Source organism: Lissotriton helveticus, chromosome 8 (genome assembly GCF_964261635.1).
Source record: "Lissotriton helveticus chromosome 8, aLisHel1.1, whole genome shotgun sequence".
NCBI classification, from domain to species: Eukaryota; Metazoa; Chordata; class Amphibia; order Caudata; family Salamandridae; genus Lissotriton; species Lissotriton helveticus.
The window spans coordinates 960,661,064-960,679,640 of record NC_136069.1 but is presented as its reverse complement, the minus strand read 5'-3'; the positions used below and the strand labels follow the sequence as shown (position 1 = coordinate 960,679,640).

Genomic DNA, 18,577 nt, shown 5'->3' with positions numbered 1-18,577 from the left:
CCGCGCAGCACAATCCCACCACCCCTACAGGGGAGAGGAACACAAGGAGTACATATAGCCATGGCAAGCTGTAAAGTGTCATCATACATTACATGTCCATAGGAGCTCGCCAGTCAGGGGTGAGATAGTCCAACTCCTCACTCCAAATCCGGAGACGCCGCGAGGCTGCGGGACTGCCTCCGCGCCCCCGGGGACGAATCCTCTCGATGCTGCAGCAAGTCCCTCGGCATGTCCACGGAGGAGGCCGGGGACCGGGGGGGCCGAAGTTCTCCAACTACCTTCAGCATCCGGGCCTCTTCGTCGTTGTCCGCGCCCCTCCAGCCAGGTGTGCGCCTCCTCCGGGGTGGTGAAAAAGAAGGATTTGCCCTCCGCCAGCACCTTAAGCCGCGCCGGGAAGAACATCATGTAACGGATGTCGCACTCCCTCAGCGTCTTCTTGACTGCGTCGAACGATCTGCGCTCCTGCTGGACCTTGAGCGTAAAGTCTGGGAAGAAACGCACTGTAGCGTTCTCCACCTGCAAGTCACCGTGCCGCCTCGCCGCCTGCAGGATTGCATCTCGGTCACGGTAGTTGAGCACTCGGGCAATGATGGTCTGCGGCGGGAGCCCCGGACGCGGAGGCGGGACCGGCGCCCTGTGCGCCCCTTCTATGATAAAGAATTTAGATAGTCTCTTAGGCTTCAGAGTGTTCAATATGAGGTCCTCCAGGAACAGTTCCACGCTGGCCCCCTCCATTTTTTCCGGCACGCCTACCACTCTAAGGTTGTTTCTTCGGGCCCTCCCTTCCTGGTCCTCCAGCCGAGCCGCCAGCAGCTGGTGTTGGTGCGTGAGGCGCTGGACCTGTTGTTGCAGCAACTTATTAGCCCCCTGTAAGTCTGTGATAGCTGCCGCGTGCTGTGTAACCTTTTCCGACAGTACAGATATTTTGAAGACAAACATGTTGAATACATACTATCCAAATAGAAGTACTCATCTTGAGAACGTTTGTCTTTATGAAGTTCTGCAAACCTATATTTTTAAAAAGAACGTCACAGAAGACATCAATAAAGGTGTATATGCTGTAATTGGATGTGAAGGCTGTCTGGTGAAACAAAGAAAAGGCCAATTGATTAATCATCAAAAATTGAGTTGTGATTCTCCAGACAAAAGGGAATTTTATTACTTATCTCTTTTGCAACTCTTTAAGCCTTGGCGTACAGAAGAGGAACTACTTGGAGATTTTCTTACTTATGAAGATTTGTTCAATGCAACCAAGGATACGATAGAATGCCCTGTTTTTTCAAATTATCTGCAAATGTTGAAAGAGGAAATACAGCAAGAAGCTACAATTGCAGCAGAGATTGCTAGAGACAGTTCTCAAGATAGTCAGAGTTCTGCTTCATTGAGTCAGGATCCACTAGGAGGACCAATTATACAAAATGAAGCTGCCACTGCCATGGATGAAGTTGAAAGAGCCATGGAACAAGCTCAGGAGGATGGAGTTCACTTAGAAGATTTGGAAAAAGAACTAAACGTTGAGCAGAGACAAATATATGACGAAGTCACAAAACACATTGAGCATGGTTTATCGCATGAGAAAAAAGAATGCTCATGTACATCATTTGTACCTGTCCGACTATATGTGAGTGGAGAAGCAGGAACTGGAAAAAGTTTCCTGATTAAAGCAATTGCAACTTATCTGCAGAAAACAACGGAGTCATCGCTCTCTTGTGTTGTTACTGCTCCAACTGGGTTGGCAGCACACAACATTAAAGGGATTACTTTACATCGCTTATTGATGCTGCCAGTGGAGCATGATAACAAATTACAATACCACAAGCTATCTGGAGAAGCTTGTTGTGAAGTTTCAAGAGTCCTAAAGAAAATGAAACTTCTTATCATTGATGAAGTAAGCATGGTATCAAATGTAATGCTTGCTTTTGTGCATTTAAGAATGCAAGAAATTCTTAAAACAGACTATGAAGTGTTATTTGGAGGCAAACACATCATTGTTTTTGGAGATTTACTGCAACTAACTCCAGTGAAAGGACAGCCAGTGTTTAAAATGCCTACGCATGAAGATACCAGGAAGTGCTTAGGAAGCATTGGAAATGTTAATATATGGTTACATTTCAAATATGCAGAACTGCTTCAAAATATGCGACAGGCAAAGGATGAAGATGATAAAAATATTCTACAAGATGTAAGAATTGGAAAACTAACTGATCATGGCAAAGAAGCTTTACATGGACGATTAATTTCAAATTTGTTTCCAAATGAAAATATTCTCACAGAGAATATTTTTAAGAAAATTCCTGAAAACAAATCTGTCATATGCTTGATGCCAACTCTGCAAGAATGTTCCATCTTCAACAACAAAATGTTAAAGTTGGAAAATCAAGAGATTGTGAAACTGGAAGGTATTGATAAAATTGAACATGAAGGAGCAACTATTATTTTGTCAGAAAAGTTGAAATCAAAATTGGATTGTTTAGAGAAGACAATATCTAAAACTGCTGGTATGGAAGAGACTCTGTATGCATCTTTAAATTGTCGTATAATTTTACGACGTAATTTACATGTGGAAAGAGGTTTAGTAAATGGAGCAATGGGTCATGTTGTGGATTTTGTGAATTACCGAAATAGAGATGGAATTGAAATTATAAAAATTAAATTTGATGGTATTGAAGAAGTACAACAAATCAGTCATTGTTCTGCCCGTTTTTTGTTTGTGAAAGATTTATATGTCTGCAGAAAACAGTTTCCGGTTTCATTGGCATATGCGGTGACTATTCATAAATCTCAAGGTTTAAGTGTTGATAGTGCTTTGGTGAATATTGGAAATTCTGTGTTCAAGGAGGGTATGGCATATGTTGCTTTATCTGGAGTCAGAACTTTATCAGGATTATACTTGATTGATTTTGATGAGACAAAGATTAATGCAGATCTAAATTGTGTAAAACAATATAATAGGTTAAGAAGAGAGTATGCTCCAAATTTACCTCAATATCCTCTATTTGAAAAGCGTGTGGTAGGCCGAAAAAGAAGAAATGAGAAAAATTGTAGTGAAGTTGTAGCAAAAAGAAAAAAGGTAGATGAAGCAGTAATTCTAAGCGGAAACGAAATGGATTCAGTTAAAGATGTTTCTTCGATTTCAGTTTGAAAATAGTTCTGGTGTCAACTGCTATGCTAATGTAGTGGTTAATGTTGTTTTCTTTCTCCAAACTGTACATGAACAGATTGCTGAAAATCGTGATCAAACATTTTGTTGCTTATTAAATTCTGTATTAGAGAAATGTAGCAGTGATAGAACAAAAATACAAAGTGTGTCTGAAATTCGAAAGGTTTTAGACATATGCTCTGGTCTAAATCAATTTTCACAGAATATTCAGCAAGATTGTCAGGAATTTCTAATGTATATGCTTGTTGTATTGCAAGATGAAGGTGTAGATGTAGAAAATCTGTTTGGCCTTTCTTATGAATGGCAACATGACTGCGACAATTGCTCCTTTTCAAGTAGTACTACAATAGACACTGAAAGATTTATATATTTGACTTTACCAGACTGCAAATCAGTGTCTTTTAATAATCTAGTTAGAGAAGCAAATCAAAACATGGTCTGTACTCAATGTAAATCTGCAATGCTATCAACTTTATTTTTACGAAGGTATGGACAGTATGTTATTTTAATGTTCCAATGATGTAGACCTGATGGAACTAAATTGACAACATTAATTGAAAATTTTGTGGCTTCTCAATTATCAATTTCAGGAAGAACCTTTACAACTGCAGCAATTATTTACCATGATGGTCCTTCAACAACATCAGGACATTACACAGCTTATTTAAAATGTCAAAAAGGCTGGAAAAACTGTAATGATACTCAATTGACTTTCAAACAACGTTTGCCTTCTGACTTACTAAATTCTTACCTAGTGTTTTTACAACCGAAATTTTAGGGAAGGTAATTGGCCTATGAAGATTGCAGCAGTTAATATAACTTAGTTTGCTGTTCAAAATTACTTTCTAAATGAGAGTGATGAAGATAATAAAAAACATGTAGTTGTCATAGAGATAGTATATGTAGATCATATAGTGTGTGCTGTGAGTATTATACAAATTATTTATAAAAAGTAAGCTAGAGGTGGAAATAAAACTCTTGTTTCATAATGTAAAAGATTTTGGAGCTTTTCTTTCAGAAAGTCGGGTAAATGAGAAATTAAGATTACACTGGACTAATTTCCAAAGAAAAGGACTTTCCATATACTATTTAGCCTCGTGGAAAAGTGGATGGATCAAAAGTGAGTTTAGATATGTTTTTACAAAATGTTACATTATTTAAGAAAAGATTTTATGGGTTTTTTAAACACAATCATTTTGATTGTGTTTTTTTTTGCCCGCTGTTATATGGTGAGTACTATTGAAGTCACTGTTTTAAGTGAAATTCAATATATTCTGAGAACAGCAAAAATAAACCCTATAACATGTTGTTGAAATTATTTTGTATTTTCTATTATTAAATATATATTATTTTCCCATTCTCTTATGCTCACATACCTATTTCCACCCTCTATCACTCCTCTTAACTCACCTTCACTGGCCTTTTTTCACTCTCCCCCACCTCCCTTCCCTTATTCCACTTTCCTCACTTATTCTCATTAAGCACTCCTTTACTGCCCTTTCCCCCTCTCCCATCCACAACTTTCCAGCTGTCAGTCACTCTACTTCACTCCCCTTCCCCTTGTTTTCTTTCTTTGTTCCCTCAATAATTCCCCTTCTCTCACTCACCTTATTACACTTCACTCACTCCTTCTCTCACTTCCTCTGTCTCTTAGCTTCAGTCTCTCGATCCTCTCACTCTCTCACTCCTCTTCCGTCATGCTTACTCCCTAAAACTCACCCACACTCCCTTACTTACTTACTTATTTACTTACTTACTTACTTATCTTTCTTTGCTCTCTTACTCAGTTTCTTTCTGCCAGTCTTTCCTTCACTACCTCTATGTTCTCACTCTTTCACTTCCTTTGTCTCAAGCTCATTTGCTTTTATCCTCTTTTTATTTTCCTTTTTTTATCAACCTCACTCTCCTTCACTCACCCTCCCTCACCCTTGTTCCCTTACTTCAGTTCCTTCAGTTATCCTCAATCATCATCTTTTTTTTTTTAAAATATGTTTTTATTGCGAAACCATATAAGAGGCACAAAGTACATAATCAAGAAGGCCGCTCACAGTAAAAAAATGGTAACATTACGTTGCAGGGAGCATACACAGCCAATTACAGCCCACATCCCAGGGGCTGGGCGGCGTAGGAGCAGAACATACAATTCGTCATTGTGCGCAAAAGATATGTACTTATCATTGTGTTTGCCAGTTTTATCACGTTGCATACATATTTCAAAACGAACCAATTGAACAACAAACAAATACCCCACAAATTGCATCAGTAGCACAGAACCGAATATAGTAGGACATGTATGCGAGGGTCAGGAGAGGCACAGGCAGTACAGTACCGCATAGGCTCACGGGAGACACAGTCATGTCTAGACATATAAATATCAAGGAATAGTCGAGTGGCTATGTAGGGCCCCTACACCGGACCCAAATCTCCCACAGTCACTCCCCTCCAGTACAATCAGATTATGAATCAGCAGGGGAGAACAACTCCGCGCTTGTGGCATCAGAATCATCCTCTTCTAGTCCCTCCATACACAGCACCCTCCAAGCTAGCAAATCATCCTGTAGCTTCCTATCTCTGCGAGTGCGCTGCATGTGAGTCTCTTCCGCCAAGGCCCATTCTCTCGCATCTTTCAGCCATAGGGAGAACTCCTGCGCCCTTTGACCCATCCATGTAATAGCCACACGTCGCCGCGCCAGGACCAGCAGGAGTTGTAGGAACTTGTAAGATAACTTTTTCTTTCTGGGCTTCGGCACCAGCGCTAGAAGACAGTGGAGGGGCTCTAAAAGAAGTGGTGACAGGAACGCCACACGTCAGCACCAAGATTGTGCATCACGTCACGTAGACGAGCCGTCATACGGGGCTTAGTGCCCGACCGGGGTGGATGTCGATCCAATTCAGGGTGCAGCACGCAATTGAAGTCCCCAAACCAAAGGAGGGGTGCATCAAAACCCGAAGCCACAAGGTCCTGGACTCGCGAAAAGAAAGCCGGTTCATCAGTGTTTGGGGCATAAGTATTAAATGTAAGAGCTCTTTGTCATCTAATCTAAGTCGCACCAACAGGTATCTGCCGTCCACATCCGCTTCAACATACTGAACTGCACAAGGAATCCCCGGGGCCACCCATGTAAGGACCCCCCTAGCATATGTAGAGAAGGAGGAATGAAAAATCTGGCCCCTCCACTTCCTGGACAGCCGCTGTGCGCCGTCTTCATCCAGATGGGTCTCTTGCAGACAAGCGATCGAGACCCCATGCCGTTTAAGGAAGGTGAGGACTCTGTGTCTCTTGGTGCAAGTACCCAAGCCACGTACATTCCACGTTAAAAATTTAAAACCCATGGCCCATGATAACGCTTAATCAGGCTATAGAATAGAGACACTCAATCATCATCTTTAACCCCTTCTATGCTAATGACAAGGTCAGCTCGTCATGCAGTACCACTGGAGCTGTGCTTATGACGAGCTGAGCTTGTCATGAACAATGGTAAATCTGGGAATGCAGCACAGGAGGAAAATCTCCTGTAGCATTGAAGGTGTTAACTACCCTTCTTCTTTCTTTCGTCACGTACTCACCTTTTCCCAGTCCCTTTGCTTCACTTTTCTTCCCTTTCTTCCCTTCCTTTGCTCTCTCAGTCATTCTCCTTCCCTTAATCACCTTACTGCCCTTTACTCACTGTTTCTCTTACTCCCTCTATTCTCCCATATTCTCACTTGTCTTCCCTCAATCCCTCTCTGTTACCTTCACTCCCATTGTCTCCTCACTGTCTTACAAGCCTACATTCACCCTCACTCAAATCCCATGCCTCATTGTCATTAATCCACTGTTATTCACTCCTGCTTCTCTGTCACTCACTCCCCTTTCTTTACTCCCCTTTCTGCCTTTTGTTTTCGTAATGCATATTCCTTTAGGATCTTACTCACCTTCAGTTTACTTCTCTAACCTGCTCTTGTTCACTGTTACTAAATGTATCTATGTCATTATCCTTTTAGCAATTTCCTCTTTCTCTATGTCTTTTTAACTCTCTCTGACCTTCACCATTCCTTTGTTTTTCTTTCTGTGTCCTTCACTTATACTTTATCTATTACTAACCTTTTATGACTTTTAATGTCCTACTTTGTCTCTTGTATTGTAAAATATATATTATAAATATTCTAGCTTTTTTTGTCTTTCACAGATATACATTTGAATGGAAATATGAAATTAAGTTTACATTACTTATAAGGTAAGTTTGGTGTACACAATTTACTTTCCCTATACTCTTTTCCTTAACCTCACTACTCTTCTTTGATGCTCCCACACCTATGTTCCCTTACTGTGCTTGCCTCACTTATTCTGAATCCCCACGTTTACTTCCCTTTTTCACATTCCTCTCTTACACTCACCTTCTTTCAGACCTTCTCCTTTACTTTCTTTCCTCTCTCTTCTCTTACTTCATTGTTTTACTATTCTCCCTTCCCTTACTCTCCTTACTCCACTTCACTAACTCCTTCTCTTTCTTCCTCTGTCCTCATAGTTCTACACTCCCCTTCCCTCAATGTCTTTCTGTTAGCCTCATTCTCTCTGTCCCCTTAGTCTCTCACTCCTCTTCTGTGACACTCACACCCTATAACTCAGCCACACTGCCACACTCACCTTCTTTCAGACTTTCTCCTTTACTTTCCTTCTTCTCTCTTCCCTTCCTTCACTCCTTCACTGTTTTCCCTTCCCTTACTCTCCTTACTCCACTTCACTAATTCCTTCTCTTATGCCCTCTGTCCTCTTACTTCTACACTGCCCTTCCCTCATTCTCTCTCTGTTAGCCTCATTCTCTCCATCCCTTTAATCTCTCACTCCTCTCCTGTCACGCTCACTCTCTATAACTCAGCCATACTCCCACAGTCACCTTCTTTGAAACCTTCTCCTTTACTTCCCTTCCTCTCTCTTCCCATCCTTCGCTCCTTCACTCTTTTCCCTTCCATTACTCCCCTTACTCCACTTCAGTAACTCCTTCTCTCAATCCCTTTGTCCTCTAACTTACTCACTCCCCTTCTCTCACTCTCTCTCTGTTACCCCCATTCTCTCCATCCTCTTAGTCTCTCACTCCTCTTCTATCACGCCCACTCCCTATAACTGAGCCATACTCCCACACTCACCTTCTTTCAGACCTTCTCCATTACTTTCCTTCCTCTCTCTTCCCTTCCTTCACTCCTTCACTATTTTCCCTTCCCTTACTCTCCTTACTCCTGTGATGTATTTACTATGGGTACTGTATCGATCCCCCTATTTCTGACCCTTGTCTGGTTAATAATTAACTAGCAGCCATTCAACGGCACAAAAACCCGTTATCTGATTAGCCATACAACGGCACAGAAGCCCGTTATCTGATTAGGTCATAGCGCATGCCACCTCATTAGGCTAGCACTATTTCTCCAGCCCCCTAATAGGCATACGGAGTTCTCAAAACAAATCAAACCTACAGCGACCTGGGAAATCCCCGCAGCCATTGTTTTGATTTAGCCGAGAACTTCAGTAAAGAATGTGCGAACGACCAGTTCTTATGACATCCTTATTGACGTATTTATGCCCATCCTTACGTCAATCTCGGCACCTTTCAGGTATAAATAATACAGACATTGCCTTAAGCAAACACACGGTGGTGGTGACAAGATTGGAGCAGCGAGACTTGCCGAGGAGCCCAGCTGACAGCGAAGCCCACAGACGCTGCCCCTCCCTTCTGACGCGTTGAGAGAGAGACGCTGCCTTTTCTCCTGCCGAGAAATCCAGCCCGGCGCTTCCAGCCGCCCTCGCAGGCAGCTGGGATATCAAGCCCTGAGATAGAGATACCAGCCCTCCAGCCTTCTAAATCCCAGGTACAGAACTGAATAACCCCTTGCAGAGAATTCTTGAAGCAGATCCTTGGCAAAGCAAACTTAACTTAAACTGCTACTTATCTACTCCCTCCCACGTATTAGGCTTAGGTCAGGTACACTGGGGTAGGCGTAGTTAGAAGCACCAGTTGAGTACGATTAGTCAATGTATATATGTATGTATCTATTTTATCCATTTTAAAGTATCATATGGCTAAGAAACCATATCAATGCTTTTACAGTATTATTTTATAATTCTGTTTTTACTGTATGCACTTTACTTAACTATAAGTATTGCCATAATAGCGATTCATTTCTCTTGTACGAGAAAAGAGACTGATCAATAAATAACATCTTTTATTGAACACGCCCGTCTCTTCCTTTTCTCTACAAACTGGTGAAACTGAGAATGCACGTACTGACTGAGTAAAATAAGTTGTCTTTTGTTTTCACACGACTCTAGAGATATACTCTTGATTAGGGGAGAGCAAAGTTGTCATGTTCTATGGTTGTCAGAAACTAAATCCCTTCTTGTCTATCCAGGGAGGTTAAACTCCTCCTTGTCTATTCGAGAAAGTTTCTAGTGAACTCTGAGCTAGCTGGCAAACACATAACTTTAAGTCTAATATCGTCAGTAGAAGACCTAGTTAACCTCAGCCCTACGTCTATACTATTGAAGGTATTATTCCAATGCGCAGAGCCTATTGGGATAATAGGAACTACACTACATGGCGCCCAACTGTTTGGATAGGCGATAAATCTAACGTAAGACATTAGAGTAACTCAGTCGTGCTTTTTCACACAGACCCCTTTTTTCCCCATAATACTCCAAAGACGTCTGGAGTGGGTGAAAGGTTATATCCGCCAAACTTCGTAGGAGGAGACTCCTATGTATGGTTCTTGGTTTATTCAACGTTGAAGGATACACTGTTCCAAAATATTGTGCATCTAATCTTTGTTTCCGTAGAAACCTGATCTGCAAATAAACAAAATCTTCTTGTCAGTAAAATGTCAGACAATGAAGTAGAAAGAGAGACAGCTAGAGTGGCAGCTCAACTCATAGCAGATGATACAGCTCTGCTACAAAATGACCCGGAGGCAGTACTAATCCCGGTCAACATAAGAAAATCTATAACTTTAAAACTTATAGAAAATGGGCTGACACCGAGAGGTGGTACAGTCATATTCGTAATTGAGGCACACGAATATCGGCAGACAGAGGTATTCTATTCATGGATAAACTTTCCAGCAGCAAACGCTGTAACAACGGACTTCCACTATTACAAAATAGAGGAACCTCCTAATGAGTACACTCCTTTTGAGGAGGTGGAAATACCACTCAAATACCAAGAGCACCTGCTCTGGTTTAATGGCGCCCTAAAACATAATAATCACATCACCAGGCTCGGTCCACTAGGTAGACCAGGAGCAACGTGGCCGGTCCTAGCCGGATACACACCACATCCAGACATTGAAGAAATGCCTGCACCAGATCTTTTAGCACAGCTAAAACAATTAATTAAAATACATAGACAATTAGTCCAATATGTAATGCGGACTTCAACAGTCCAACCAGCAATTAAAATTCCACAGCTGACCCCTCATCAGGGGAACACAAGTAAAATTACACCACAGAACATACAGTCCTGTCTAGGTAAAGTACCCGCAAAACGGGAACAAATTCCATTCTGGTTAGCACAAAAAATCACTCAAATAGAGGCGGTGTTTCCGGATACCACCTCTGTTGAGAAACACAGGATTCTGACTATCTGTCTTCCAATGGGAATCGCACCACATGTGGAGGACTGTGACACTTGGGGTACAGTCTTTGCTTCTATTTACACAAAAACACATGGTGTTCCATCCATGTCAGTAATACCAGAAGTGCTAAAACAAATTCAAAATGAATACGGTCCAGAACCTGCTTTAACTCTTGGTATGAAATTACTAAAAGACTTCAAGCAGGTCTCGGCAATATTATTAGCCAATATAAAGGGAGAAGCAGCAAATGTGGCGATCCGCCAGAGGTTGAAAGAGACAGATATAGAAGACCAACCATTTGAAATTGCCAGAATCATAGAAAAATCCTATGAGGAACTAGGAAGAGATAGTTTGGGTGAAATACCGGTGAAACCCCAACTAATTGAAAGTCCTGAAAAGGTATTTATTAAAAATAATCTAAACACTCAAAAAAAGAGCTGGGATGGAAATAAACAATCCAATCCTAAAGAAAAAAGATTCCAGTCCAGAGGAAGGTCTCCTCGGCGGAGAGAAAGATCTCCGGACCAAGGACGCAAGTCTCCCCAGAGGGAGCCCTCTGTGAAAAAATACAACCTTAGAAATAGGGATAATATAAAAAAACCTGATAGATATCAAGATATTGATACACGTCCCTCTCAATCTTTTCAGACTTCCTCGCAGAAATCGGAAAGAAGAGGACATTAGAACACAGGGAAGAGCACGTCAAGTCCAAAGACAAGGAACCTGCTCATCAAAATAAAAAAATACAATTTCCAAAGAAGAAGGTAGCCAGTATTAAAGTAATCAACCATGCCGAGAATACTGAGGACACAGCTGAAAAACGGAGAATGGGCTCAGACAATGCTAGACAGCGCAGCAGAAGTGAGCATAGCTCGCAAGATCCTTATGAATCATCTGGAGACAGTGGACACGAATGAATACATTCAGGTGGAAACTGCAGATACCAGAGTTAGCAAACCTCATAAAATATATGAAATAACATTGCGTATAGAGGGAGATAAGACTAGGAAAATAAGGGGTCTATTTTGGGATAATCTCTCCAAGGGCTATGACATCCTTCTAGCTGAAAAAGACTGGCCACCGGAGTTTGTCAGGGAGTGCCCTCATGGCGAAGAAATAATTATGCCTGCCTTCTCTAATCATATTCCAATTCATAAAAAATATACACTTGCAAGAAAGTGGGCAGTTGCCCAAGCTCCTGCTTTATATAAAAATCATGTAGGATGGGATGAGCACTCTCCTCCTCACAAAATCCAATTAAAATCACAACCTACTGCACAGAGGCAGTATCCAATTAAGCAAGAAGCTAAAAAACAGGTAAAAGAGATCCTAGATCAACTTGAATACCAGGGGGTGATTGAAACTTGCACCTCACAAATGAACAATCCTTTGTTTCCTGTCTCCAAACCAGATGAGTCATATCGTCTTGTTTTGGACTACAGACACTTGAACTCATGTTGCAAAACTTTTCCAGTACAAAACTCACACAGTGCAGCACTAATGAATAACATAGTGCGCAAAAAATACAAAACAACATTAGACATCTCTAATGGATTCTTTTGTCAAAATATAGCACCAGAGAGCAGATATTTGACCGCGTTCTCCAGAAATGGCGCGCAAAGAAATTTCTGTTGTTTGCCCCAGGGGTTCAAGAACAGCCCAGGATTATTCTCAGCAAGAGTAACAGAGTTACTACAAATATATGATGATGAGGCATTATCTTATGTCGATGACATCTATCTAATAGATGATGACTTGGATACTCACTTGAAGAGAGTGAACACCATAATACTTGGGTTCGCCGCAGAGGGTTACAAATTCAACTTTAAAAAGTCAATAATTGCCCATCTAACTGTCCTGTTTTTAGGATATGAATTATCGAGTGAAGGCAAAAGCCTGGCAGACAATTTCCTAGAGAAATGTGCTGTAACCCAAGCACCTAGAACACTAAAAAATCTACAATCAATTCTAGGCTTCCTAAATTTCTGAAGAACTTACATTATAAATTATGCAGAGAGAGTTAAACCTCTCTATGATCTAATAAAACCAGATTTTAAAAGAATCAATTGGACTCAAAAACACACAGAAATTTTGAGATCTTTACAAACAGACATGTTAGTTAAAACAAAATTACAAACACGTGACAACACACGCAATCTTGTGATTCGAGTCATCCCAGGAAGATGCGGATTCACATACCTGACCTCTAATGAGGTAGAGAAGGTACCAATTGCATACAAATCACACTTATACACAGAAGCTGAAAAGAAGTTCAGTATTAAGGAAAACATTGTTCATGCGGTTCAAACGGCTGTAGCAAGAGAAAAAGACAAAGCTGGCGGTAGACGTATCACAGTCAGAACAGCAGAATCAGCCTTTGAGGCATTAACAACCCCATGTAATTTACCAACAACAGCATTGAATCCAGAATGGATACAATGGGTAAATTGTATTGCCACGGACAAAGTAAAATACTATTTTGATCCAGAATTAAAGGAATTAAAATATCTAGAATATGAAGAACATACCCTCTGCCAATCGACATTCTGCCCATACGACAGTACGCCTGTGTAATATATACAGACGGACATGCTCAACCCTCAGTTTGGGGAGATCAAGCATACAACGGCACATGCGAGATTGTAAAAGATGTGTGGCGCGGAGGTAAACTGAGACCTCTATTGACAAAAACACACTCAGTGGAAAATAATTCAGAAAAACAAACTGAAATAATAGCGTTAAAAATGGCGCTAGATAATGCCGATCGCGAATTCCCGACACTTATAGTGTGCGATTTGTATTACTGCGTCAAATCATACAATAACGATTTACAGAAATGGTTTCAAAACTGTTACAAAGATGACACAGGTGCAACAATAAAGCAAAAAGTGCTTTGGGAACAAATAGTTCTTTTACAGAAAGAACTACCAAAGACTCACGTGATACACTCACTGAGTCATCAGCGTGATGGCGTTCACGTTGCAGGGAATTCATTGGCTGAGACAGCCACAGCGGTAGCAACTAAATCGGCTTCCGTAGCTACAAAAAAGCGTACAGTACAGTACGTTGACGGTGAAACAGTGCTGGCCGTAAGAACGTCATCAAAAGGCGACTGCTCAGCGCTACCGATCAATTACCCACTCAATTATACATACATAATCGATGCAAACTCCGTTCCTTTTGCTCGAATCCCTGGAGTGGGGGATAGAGTAATTCCAAACACGGACAGGAGAGGCTTGTTAATAGCAGACGCACATATGGGTGAGGGTCTTAGACACCTTAAGCAAAAAGATTCTCTGGAAGAATTACAATCAGTGTACTGGTGGCCAGGCATGAGCCTGCACCATCACATTTTTGTAAAAAACTGCCCAGACTGCAACAGAGATCGCAGTGGCGAAAGAAACGGTATATTGCCATGGCATTTCATTCCAGATAATAAACAAGAATAAAAAAAAATAATAATAAAATACCCATCATGAATAATGCGTCATATTAACATGTAAAGACTATTTTTCACTTACAATGTAGACCCCAGCGCTCGGCTGACGTCCGGACTGTTATAAAAAGATTTGCGAGTCTATAATGGCATATACGCTAGGAGCATGCTACGTTCTGACCAATATTTTTCCTTTAAGCTCTCGAGCTTGTGGGGAATGCTTGGCCAAATGAGCATTGCATAGCGGGACTCTTCTCACTTCCTTCCTGAGGGAAACGGGATGGTGTAAAGAAAAAACCAAGGCATAGAGCAATCTATAACGGAAAGGGTATTAGGTTCGGGAGCTGGGTGGGTCAAACATCTAATAAGTGTCCAACGTAGTCTAAACAATCTGCCAAGAAATTCTCTGAAAGGACTCAGTCCGTACGAACTATTGTTCCGGACTAGGATGTTGATCCAGGACCTTGATAGTCAGACTTCAGTGGTTAAAGAAAAATGCTTTGATATCAAAGATCGCTTGGCTATTTTACAGGACTTAAATGAAACAAGAAGAGACCTGAGCAACATAAAGTTGAAACAACAGCCAACAACCACTGAAGAGAAACCACCTGTCCCAGCAAGGCCTGTCTGGATTACAAAAATCGGGGATCTGGTCAGAGAGAAGATCGTGGTAAAGAAGGAATTTGGGCCTTCTTACAGAAAAGCAGTTCCTGTCTTGTCTGTCAACGGGACAAGATCAGTAGTACTACCGCCCCTTGCTGGTAAAAAGGAGAACCGAGTTGTATCCATCGACTTGGTAAAACCACAATCATGTGGCCGATAACAAATAGTAGGCCAAGTGGACTCCCAAGAAGTAGCAGAACACCAAAGTTTGCTACATCCACAGAGGTTCAAACTGAAAGACTGATCACATTTGAAAAATCTACAGTGAAACAACAAGGACTATGCAATAAAGCAATGGAACTTAAACCTCTTAAACCCCAAATCAAAGCTTTTCATCAAGAAACACCGACCTACGATGATGTAACTACAGACTATTCCAATGAAACAAAGCAAATTCCAAAAGCAAAAAGTAATCCAGAAGCAATTGGAACAATTGACAGAACAGCATCCGGCTACTTCATCAACTTCGATGATTTTTCTGAAGATCCAAGTGAACCAGAAGTACAGCCATCAACAAAAACTTTTAAAGACAAAGCAAAGGAACTTTTTCATCAACTAAAGGGAACCTATCTGACTTCTCCATGGATTGAAATGTGGGTGGCATTAGGTGCATTTGTCCTCATACTTTGGCTCATCATGGTACTATGCTTGGGACATTTCATTGAGGGAAAATATGCTAAAATGGACACAGCAAGCCAGAAAATCAACTTGGTCCTTAAACCACACACATCTTCACACGTCGAGAAAAGAGAACTTTCTTCAGTGAACTTCACAGCCAATCCTATACCAGGCGGTGTAGCATGGGACAATACTGATTATGAAATCTATGGCCCGGTTGAAATCCTGAAGTATCCACATCAATTTAAGATCTCGTTAAGTGACTTTGTAAAACCAAGCACATTTGCTGATGATTGGGACTTTGAAAGTATTAATGATATGATGTCTGACCTAGTAATGTCTGCTAAATTTACAGAACATGATTATTTGCAGGGTTCGTCTAATTATGATCAGATGTTCTGCTACAACCACTATGGTAACCATTATCTACATAAATCTGCACAACCTAGAAATGTTTTAAATTATAACCAATGGGAACATTGTGCTACTCCTCCAAAAGGTAGTTCGAAAACATTTTATGATAAATATTCATATTTTTCAGGGTTTAACACAAGTAATGCAGAAACATTCTATTTCAAATTGTCAAATAAGACAGGTATGAAGACCATGCTTACAAACACAAAATTGATATATTCAGATTCATTTTTTGAACAAATGACTTCATTTGGTTTTGATTTCTGGAACAATAACATTGAAGCAAAAACTATTTGGGGTACAAAAGATTGGCAAGTACAGGGTATAGAATCATTGTTTAGAGCCTGCATGATCCCAGAACAAATTATATTTTTGAATGACACTATTCAACAAACTACCTGTCTTGGCCTAGCCAAAATCAAAGACTTAAACAAACCGTCTATTCCAAAGCCAACAACGAACAGTAATAGCTCTATAGATGTTGAGATAGACGTAAACCATATTTTAAACCAAAACAGAACAAATCCTGAATGGAAACAATGGTTGATCTGGCCCACAGATACAAATAACTGTCAAGACAGATTCCTGAAAAAAATACAGGGGTTCACATTGACCAGGCCAGACCCTAGATATTCCCAAAGACAACATCCAGGGATAATAACTACTTACAGTGTGGGCAAGCTCTGCCTTCAATGGCTACAAACATCCACACTGGCAGAAATTAAGCAACACCTAACTTTACTTCAAGAGGGTGCTGACTTGCGTGATTTCATTATGGGACCACGCAAACAGCGTCAAAAACGTTTCATAGCGGCCTCTATATATGCAGCTTACAATGAAGCTTGGAAAGAAACTCAAATTGAGACAGCAGAAAAAATACGGGAAAATGACCGTATTAATTTGGAAAAATCGCTTTCTGTTGTGGACAATGGGTTAATGACTCTGTCCTTCAGAATATATTCACTGGACAGTATTGTGTCTTCAGCAATCGATATAATATTGCAAGACTTACTGATGTTACAACACGGTCAGTCCCAATTGCTTTCTATTGTACAACTTGGCTGGACGTTACAAAATCTGCGTTCAGGCTATGTGCCTTGGCGTTTGATAAACACAACGTCATTATTTAATATCTTTAACCTTACTGATAAACAAATCAGTTTGGCACAAAAGGGTGCTGATTATACAATTCTGAGCATTGAAAAACTTGAGAGATTATCTTTGACAATGTCAGAACGACCTGTCGTTGAATGGATAATACATGGGATAATAAATATTCCGATAACGACTTTCCAGTTTCAATACTGCCAAAAATATATACAGGCAGGCCAGTATGAAAGGTTGGGTAAAGGATACATTAAGTCAACATGGAACTTGCCCTATACACACGCATGTATCAGTAATAAAGGCCAAAGTGTGTTTCTTAGTGGCACTAATTGTGCGAGGTCACTAAGCGGTACACTTCTGTGTCAGGGTATTAGTTTGCATGGAGCCTGTGAAGGGACTTCGAATAACCTTTCATGTCACCAGCTAGGCACACCTGCAACACAAATAGAACCATTCCTTAGGAGACTCTCGAACAGGAGTTACATTCTAATTGTAGATCGCAGATGTTGCAGTTTGCTGCCCGGAAAACCTTATCTCATAACCGTGACTACGAAGGTCATGTGCTGTGAACGAGTATTGTTCCCAAACGATGCTCCAGACAGGGAGGCAAGGTTATGGCCCAGTTTGAAAATTTCTCTTCTATTCGAATTGATACTTTAAGCAGAATGAAGACTGTGCTCCTACAGACGCCAACCCGGTTAACGTCATCAAAAGAAACGTATGATCTCCAAGTTGCAAGGACAACTGCAGAGATTCATTCACTGTTATCGACCAATTTCCCCATACATTTCGCAGAAATGCTGAGTGAAATCTTAAATATTTCTGATACAAGTGGTATCTCAAGTGTATTTAAGACAGTGTTTTCAGGAGCTTTAACCCCATTCAAAGCCATCCTGGGTATTTTTCCTGATTTTGTCCATTCCATCTTTGGCGGACTTCCTCTCCTTTTGGGACTGGTGGCAGGCATCCTATTTTTGATCCTGTTACTTCGCTATGGCAAACCATGTCACAGACAAGACACCAGCAACAATGGAAGAAACGATCCTAGCCATACGCTACAGGGACTGCATAACTAAAGTCCTTGGACTAGCCCGGCTTAGAGACCTGAACATGACTTGGTTTCTTTCATTTAGACCGATGTGGCAACGTTGTGTTATGCCTGTATTAAGGTGCTTGCTATGCGGCGAAGAATGCGTGTTGGACACCTGTCTGACACTACAATCGGATGTGCCAATGGACGCAGAGACTTTGTTGGGTCCGGTAACGGCTCATGCATTGTGCTGTCCCCAGCGGCTACCAATCCTGATGACGGCATTCGTGGAGACTTCACCACTACGATTGAAGAGTAGTGAAGTACGAGATGAAAGCAGCATCGATCAGGTACGACCTTCTGTCAGCTATGCTGATCGAAACATCAATGAAGGCAATCATGCTCATGAATGCATGTTAACAACTTTTTCCGAGTTAGTGGAACTTTCGCAAGAAGCAGTTGACAGTTTTTTCGAAAGTCTCAATGATATGATGTTTTCACCAGAGCGGAAAGAATTACTTTGAGCAAGCTAGCACACGGCGTTCCC

At 41.1% G+C, this 18,577-nt stretch overlaps 1 protein-coding gene across 1 annotated transcript in view; it reads right to left on the bottom strand.

The window, feature by feature from the left end:
* The window catches only part of IL1RAPL1 (interleukin 1 receptor accessory protein like 1), a 2,344,491-nt gene that overhangs the window by 1,704,865 nt on the left and 621,049 nt on the right, over positions 1-18,577 (bottom strand). The gene's annotated exons all lie outside the window — the stretch shown is intronic.